At 45.9% G+C, this 8,332-nt stretch overlaps 2 pseudogenes; both read left to right on the plus strand.

Moving 5' to 3' along the window:
• The first annotated feature begins 397 nt into the window (after nt 1-397).
• Nucleotides 398-1,653, plus strand: LOC112073684 (uncharacterized; annotated as a pseudogene).
• Nucleotides 1,654-6,039: 4,386 nt separating this feature from the next.
• LOC112073687 (potassium/sodium hyperpolarization-activated cyclic nucleotide-gated channel 1-like) overlaps nt 6,040-8,332 on the plus strand; it is a 55,103-nt pseudogene continuing 52,810 nt past the window's right edge.

The following is an 8,332-nucleotide window of genomic DNA, read 5'->3' on the forward strand; positions in this document are numbered from 1 at the left end:
GCCTTGACCCTATCCCCTCCTCTCTTCTCCAGACCATTTCCGGAGACCTTCTCCCTTACCTCACCTCGCTCATCAACTCATCCTTGACCGCTGGCTACGTCCCTTCCGTCTTCAAGAGAGCGAGAGTTGCACCCCTTCTGAAAAAACCTACACTCGATCCCTCCGATGTCAACAACTACAGACCAGTATCCCTTCTTTCTTTTCTCTCCAAAACTCTTGAACGTGCCGGCCTTGGCCAGCTCTCCTGCTATCTCTCTCAGAATGACCTTCTTGATCCAAATCAGTCAGGTTTCAAGACTAGTCATTCAACTGAGACTGCTCTTCTCTGTGTCACGGAGGCGCTCCGCACTGCTAAAGCTACTCTCTCTCCTCTGCTCTCATCCTTCTAGACCTATCGGCTGCCTTTGATACTGTGAACCATCAGATCCTCCTCTCCACCCTCTCCGAGCTGGGCATCTCCGGCGCGGCCCACGCTTGGATTGCGTCCTACCTGACAGGTCGCTCCTACCAGGTGGCGTGGCGAGAATCTGTCTCCGCACCACGTGCTCTCACCACTGGTGTCCCCCAGGGCTCTGTTCTAGGCCCTCCCTATTCTCGCTATACACCAAGTCACTTGGCTCTGTCATATCCTCACATGTCTCTCCTATCATTGCTATGCAGACGACACACAATTAATCTTCTCCTTTCCCCCCTCTGATAACCAGGTGTGAATCGCATCTCTGCATGTCTGGCAGACATATCAGTGTGGATGACGATCACCACCTCAAGCTGAACCTCGGCAAGACGGAGCCTCTTCCTCCCGGGGAAGACTGCCCGTTCCATGATCTCGCCATCACGGTTGACAACTCCATTGTGTCCTCCTCCCAGAGTGCTAAGAACCTTGGCGTGATCCTGGACAACACCCTGTCGTTCTCAACTAACATCAAGGCGGTGACCCGTTCCTGTAGGTTCATGCTCTACAACATTCGCAGAGTACGACCCTGCCTCACGCAGGAAGCGGCGCAGGTCCTAATCCAGGCACTTGTCATCTCCCGTCTGGATTACTGCAACTCGCTGTTGGCTGGGCTCCCTGCCTGTGCCATTAAACCCCTACAACTCATCCAGAACGCCGCAGCCCGTCTGGTGTTCAACTTTCCCAAGTTCTCTCACGTCACCCCGCTCCTCCGCCTCTCCCACTGGCTTCCAGTTGAAGCTCGCATCCGCTCACAAGACCATGGTGCTTGCCTACGGAGCTGTGAGGGGAACGGACCTCCGTACCTTCAGGCTCTGATCAGGCCCTACACCCAAACAAGGGCACTACGTTCATCCACCTCTGGCCTGCTCGCCTCCCTACCTCTGAGGAAGTACAGTTCCCGCTCAGCCCAGTCAAAACTGTTCGCTGCTCTGGCACCCCAATGGTGGAACAAACTCCCTCACGACGCCAGTCAGCGGAGTCAATCACCACCTTCCGGAGACACCTGAAACCCCACCTCTTTAAGGAATACCTAGGATAGGATAAAGTAATCCTTCTAACCCCCCCCCCCTTAAAAGAGTTAGATGCACTATTGTAAAGTGGTTGTTCCACTGGATATCATAAGGTGAATGCACCAATTTGTAAGTCGCTCTGGATAAGAGCGTCTGCTAAATGACTTAAATGTAAATGTAAATGTAAATGTATATGGGTAAGATAGTCTAGCTAGCTACATTTTCAGATATTACACGTTTAAAACAGAAAGTGATTTAATTTCAAGCTAAAGTGTACTGTTAGATAGCTAGTTAACATTAGCTGGCTGGCTCCCTAGCTAATGCTACGTGTATAATGTTATTATTCATCGTTGTTTAATGTTAGCTGGCTGGCTCATGATGTGTGTGCTATCACGTTGTTTGCCTAGCTAGGTTCATTGTTTGCCTAGCTAGGTTCATTGTTTAGCTACATGTCTTACGCTAACGTGTACTGTTCGCTAGCATTAGCTGGTTGGCACCCTAGCTAACGTAAGGTGGCTGGCTCATTAGATAACATGACATGATGTGTGTGATATAACATGTTGTTTACCTAGCTAGGTTCATTGTTTCCATAGGTAGCTAGCTACATGTCTTAAGCTAAAGTGTACAACACCCGTTGAATATGGCCGGTGTCAGTAAACCTCGGCAAAAAAGCATAATGAAATTGTTGCCAGCAAAGCTGGTTAGGCTATTTTCATGTTATCCAGAGGTAAACAAATCATCGGCCAGAGCGTCGAGTGTTCGCTCTGAATGAAACGAGAACGAAACGAGATGGGTGGGGCTAAATCTCAAGAGGGTGGGAACGATGCTGAATAGGTGTAGACAATGAAGAGCTCTCTCACCGAAACACTAAAATTGAATTTTTTCAAAAGTGAGTTTACAAGTTAATCAACTTTCAAAGCATAATTGCTTTCCCATTGTTCCTCAAATGCAGTGTATGATATACAATGTTGTAGCTCTGAGTCTCTACTTTTGTCCAATGTAAAAAACAGAAATAAAAATGTCGCTACATAAGACCGAATCCAAATGGTGAGTCACATTTACATGTTTATATTTTAGTTATTAAGCAGACACTGTTATCCAGAGTGACTTACAGTTAGCACATTCATCTTAAGATAGCTAGGTGGGACATCCACATATTGCAGTAAAAATGTTCAATTAGCAATCAGTAGAGTCAGAGCTAGAAGGGAGGAGAGGGTCAAGTGCTGGTTAAAATGCATTATTTGTTTTATTTTGGGGGGAGGGAAGGGGGATTATTTAAGATACTGTTTGAAGAGGCTGGGTTTCAGATGTTTTTAGAAGATGGGCAGGGACTCTGCTGTCCTAGCTTCAGGGTGAATCTTATTCCACCATTGGGGTGCCAGGACAGAGAAGAGCTTGGACTGGGCTGAGCAACAGCTCCYGTARGGGTGGGAGGGCCAAGAGACTGGAGCTGGCAGAATGGAGTGCTCTGCTTGGGGTGTAGCGTTTGAGCATAGCCTTAGGGTAGGAAGGGGAAGTTCCTCTTAGTGTTCCATAGGTAAGCAACATGGTCTTGTAGTGGATGCGAACTTAGACTGGAAGAAAGAGGAGTGTGCGGAGGAGCGGGATGACATGAGAGAACTTGGGAAGGTTGAAAACCAAGCTGGCTGCAGCATTCCTGCTAAGTTGCAGAGGATTAGTGGCACAAGCGGGGAGCCCAGCCAATAGCGAGTTGCAGTAGTTCAGACGGGAGAGTTCAAGTGCCCGGATTAGGACCTCCGCCTCTTCCTGTGTGAGGTAGTGTTACTCGGATGTTGAAGGGCATGAACCTGCARGAGCGAGTCACTGCTTTGATGTTGGCAGAGAATGACAGGGTGCCAAGGTTCTTTACACTCTGGGTGGGTGACACTGAGGAGTAGTCAACCATGATAGAGAGGTCTTTGAGCGGGCAGGCTTTCCCCGGGAGGAAGAACAGCTCCATCGAGGTTGAGCTTGAGGTGGTGGGCCGACAAGTTGAGATATCTGCCAGGTACGCAGAGATGCGTGTCGCCACCTGGGTGTCAGAGGGGGGAAAGGAGAAGATTAATTGTGTGTCGTCTGCATAGCAATGATAGGAGAGACCATGTGAGGATATGACGSAGCCGAGTGACTTTATGTATAGAGAGAAGAGGAGAGGGCCTAGAACCGAGCCCTTGGGGACACCAGTAGTGAGAGTACGTGGTGCAGAGACAGATCCTCTCCACATCACCTGGTAGGAGCAGCCTGCCAGTAGGATGCAATCCAGGAGTGTGCAGAGCATGAGACGCCCAGCCCGGAGAGGGTGGAGAGGAGGACCTGATGGTTCACGGTGTTGAAGGCAGCAGATAGATCTTGGAGGATGAGAACAGAAGGAGAGAGTCAACTTTGGCAGTGGGGAGAGCCTCCGTGAACCGTCTTGAAGCCTGACTGTTTAGGGTCAAGAAGATCGTTCTGAGTGAGATAATGAGTAAGTTGATCAGACAGCACGCTCAAGTGTGTTGGAAAGAAAATAAAGACGGGATACATGTCTATAGTTTTTGATGTCAGATAAGTTAAGTGTTGGTTTCTTGAGAAGGGGAGCGACTCGGACCATTTTGAAGTCAGTGGGGATGCAGCCAGTGGTCATGGATGAGTTGATGAGGGAAGTGAGGAATGGGAGAATGTCTCTAGAGATGGTCTGGAGAAAGGAGGAGGGAATGGGGTCAAGCGGGCAGGTTGTCAGTCGGCCAGACCTCACTAGTTGCAGGATTTCATCTGGAGAGAGAGGGGAGAAAGAGGTTAAGGCATAGGGTAGTTATTTGTGAGTGAGACCTGTGACCTCAATAGGCTGAGTGATTGAGTAGTGGATSTCATCAACCTTCTTTTCAAAGTGGTTGACAAAGTCATCTGCAGAGGGGGGGGTTAAAGAGTTGGAAAATAGTTTCCTAGGGTTAGAGGCAGAAGCTTGAAATTGAGAGTGGTAGAAAGTGGCTTTAACAGCGGATACAGAGGAAGAGAAGGTAGAGAGGAGGGAGTGAAAGGATGGTCCTCCGGAACTTTAGTTTTCCAACATTTTTGCTCAGTTGCCCGCAGACCTGTTCTGTAAGCTCGTAATGAGCCGCACTCAGCCATGGAGCAGGAGGGGAGGGCTGAGCCGGCCGGGAGGAAAGGGGACATTGCAAGTCATAGGATGCGGAAAGGGAGGAGAGTAGGGTCGAAGAGGCAGAATCAAGATACAAGAGGGAGAAGGATTTAGCAGAAGGGAGAGATGATTGGATAGAAGAGGAGAGAGTAGTGGTAGAGAAAGAGCGAAGATTGCAACGGCGCATGACCATCTGGGTAGGGACTGAGTGGCTGGAGTTGGAGGAAAGGGAGACAGAAAAGGAAACAAAGTAGTGGTCAGAGACCTGGAGGGGGGTTGCAGTGAGATTAGTATGCGAGCAGCCTCTAGTAAAGATGAGGTCAAGCGTATTGCCTACCTTGTGAGTTGGAGGGGATTGTGAAAGGGTGAGGTCAAAAGAGGCAAGGAGGGGAAAGAGAGAGTTGTGTAACGTGTCATATTGAACTTCTATCAATATACCTGGTCAAATAATTCTTGATAAACAGTATTTGGCATGACAGGCCCCATAAAATTAATTGTGTTTTCTCAGTTTAATGTTTCCTAGTTTTTGATTTGTTTTACGTTTTCTATTCTCAGTAGTACAATTATTCATAGAGAAACAGTGAGTCCATGTCAATGCTTAAATGGGGTGGCAGGTAGCCTAGTGGTTAGAGCCTTGGACTAGTCACCGAAAGTGTTGCGAGATCAAATCCCCAAGCTGCAAGGTAAAAATCTGTCGTTCTGCCCCTGAACAGGGCAGTTAACCCGTCATTGAAAATAAGAATTTGTTATTAACATACTTGCCTAGTTAAATAAAGATAAAAACATCAGAAGAATATTTTTGAGGTCTGGAAAAAGTGTGGAATTCCCCTTTAATTATCCATTAATAAGAGAGGAATGTGTGGGTATGGTGATGTTTCTGCTGTTAGGCCTAGTGCAGCAACACGTCATGGCAGAGTTTGCAAAACAATGGCCACCCAATTGAAAGAAACAATCATGACGTATAGTTCTGTCAGGTAAGCCTACTTTGCAGTTAACATTTAATTGAGAAAATGTTTGCGAAAAGTCTGTCTACTCTTCCCACAATACGGTTATCATTAACCCCGCTAACTGGCTATAGACAAACACGCACACCAAACAGACAGACAGGGGCAATATTGCTGGAAATTAATTGGCAGATATTGTGTTACGTCTGGATTTTTGAGCCAATAGTGGCCAACCAGGGGTGGGAAAATGTCAATGTGGCTCTGATTGTATAGTAGCCCGGAGCTTTATGTTTATGAAATTTTGTGATGAAAAATGTATGTACTTTCAGAATTGATCGGCGAGCTACTCATATGTGGGCTGTGATCTACCTATTGGAGACCCCTGATGTAGTAGATCTCTCTTGTTTACGTGAGATCATGGGTAGCCTATATTGAGAGAGAGGAGAGAGACAATTGTTTAGCATGGAGTGGAAGCCTCGCTCAGAAGAGCCTCAGGCTGCACTTTCATGCGCAATGACCCTGGATACCACCGTGTGTGTATGGGGGTGCGTGCGAGTGTGTGCACATGCGTGTGTGTTGTGTATGTCCTTGTTTCCTTTTACAACATGTTGCCTGTAATACACCGCTAATACGTTTCAATGTTATTTTACCTCCAATTGCTTTTGGTGCAATGTTTTGAAATCCCCACTCATAACATCAGACGTCAATCAACGTGACAGCTTTTATTCTCTGATATTTTCGGTTCAACTGGTTTATTGGCATGATCTCTTCTCTCCATCTTTACAGTACAAACAAGTGGAGCAGTACATGTCATTCCACAAGCTACCTGCAGACATGCGGCAGAAGATCCATGATTACTATGAGCATCGCTATCAAGGCAAGATCTTTGACGAGGACAATATCCTGAGTGAGCTCAACGACCCGCTCAAAGAGGTGAGAATGATGCCTTTGTTGTCTGTTGTATTTGAAGTGTCTGTCCCAAATGGCACACTATTCCCTATATAGCGAACTACTTTAGGCCACTCTGGTAAAAAATTGTGCACTATATAGGGAATATGGTGTCACTTGGGATGAACCTTAAGGCTTTGTGAATGGACATTTGTTACAGTAATTCATTCTGCAACAACAAGGCAATATTTTCTTCATACAATCTCTAAGCATCTCTAATGGAGCAAACATGGAGTGCTGAGTGGTTTTATCTCTAATTCATATATATTTAATGCATTTAAGACATATTAATACTTTAGATATCATACAATGACCAGGTGAATTTTCGTCAACGAACGAATGAATCGTCATTAAATATTCAGCTGAAAGTATCTCTGTAGAAGGTTTTTTGTTAATCTCATGTGCTCTGCAACAAATTTAAAGGACAAACTGCAAAACAATAATCACTACAACTGGCGGAACACAAGCTGAACATTAATCAGCGTAACAGATATTTTTATTGGCATAAAGACACTAAGTTGCTCAAGAATGCAATATACAGCGAGATACTGTACATAGAAGTGAGATACATAAAAGTGAGATTATATTTTAATCTGATTAGTGTTTATGCCCATTAACACTAGAACTGCTGGGCCTCGAGGGACCCTCTCTTCAAGCTAATGAGCAGTCATTCTGACTGCAACATTCTAATAGTGTAATGAATACATTTATTATGCTATCGCAAAAAGTATTATTTGGTTAGGTAGGGTAGACTGACAAGACTGGTTTGATTAGGTGGACTGGTGGATATACAGTGCCTTCAGAAAGTTTTCAAAACCCTTTACCTTTTCCACATGTTGTTGTGTTACAGCCTGAATAAAACATTTATTAGAATTGGGAATTTTCTGTCACTGGCCTACACACAATACCCCATAATGTCAAAGGGGAATTATGCTTTTCGAAATGTTTACAAATTAATTAAAAATGAAAAGCTGAAATGTCTCGAGTCAATAAGTTTAACGCCTTTGTTATGGCAAGCCTAAATAAGTTGTCTTAACACTAGAACCACCTGGCCTTTCAGCATATAAGTGCCTGCTAGAGAACGGTGAATGGTGTTTTCCAGCTAATTGATTGCATTTTGGAACAGCCTGCTGCCGTGTGCGCATTGCTGCACTTATAATGTCAAGCTAAACATTCTGAGATACACATCAACAACCGTTGTTTTATATAGCTTAATAACAAAAAATAGATATTTGTCTCCACTAGGCTGCGGCATACACTACATGTATGTGTACACAAACAAAATCATGGGCATTAATATGGAGCTGGTCCCCCCGTTGCTGCTATAACATCCTCCACTCTTCTGGGATGGCATTCCACTAGATGTTGGTGCACATTGCTGCAGGGACTTGCTTCCATTCAGCCACAAGAGCATTAGTGAGGTCGTGCACCAAACTTTACAATTCGCACTATGTATTGGGGCAGGTAGCGTTCTCGGACTGCCAGACGGTGAAGCAGGATTCATCACTCCAGAGAACGCGTTTCCACTGCTCCAGAGTCCAATGGTGGCGAGCTTTACACCACTCCAGTCAATGCTTGGCATTGTGTACGGTCGTCTTAGGCTTATGTGCGGCTGCTCAGTCATGGAAACCCATTTCACGAAGCTCCCGATGAACAGTTCTTGGGCTGGCGTTGCTTCCAGAGGCAATTTGGAACTCGGTAGTGAGTGTTGCAACTGAGGACAGACGATGTCTACATGCTACATGCTTCAGCACTTGGTGGTTCCCGTTCTGTGAGCTTGTGTGGCCTACCACTTCGCGGCTGAACCGTTTCCATTTCACAATAACAGCACTTACAGTTGACCGGGGCAACTCTAGCA

Source organism: Salvelinus sp. IW2-2015, unplaced genomic scaffold (assembly GCF_002910315.2).
Source record: "Salvelinus sp. IW2-2015 unplaced genomic scaffold, ASM291031v2 Un_scaffold2337, whole genome shotgun sequence".
NCBI classification, from domain to species: Eukaryota; Metazoa; Chordata; class Actinopteri; order Salmoniformes; family Salmonidae; genus Salvelinus; species Salvelinus sp. IW2-2015.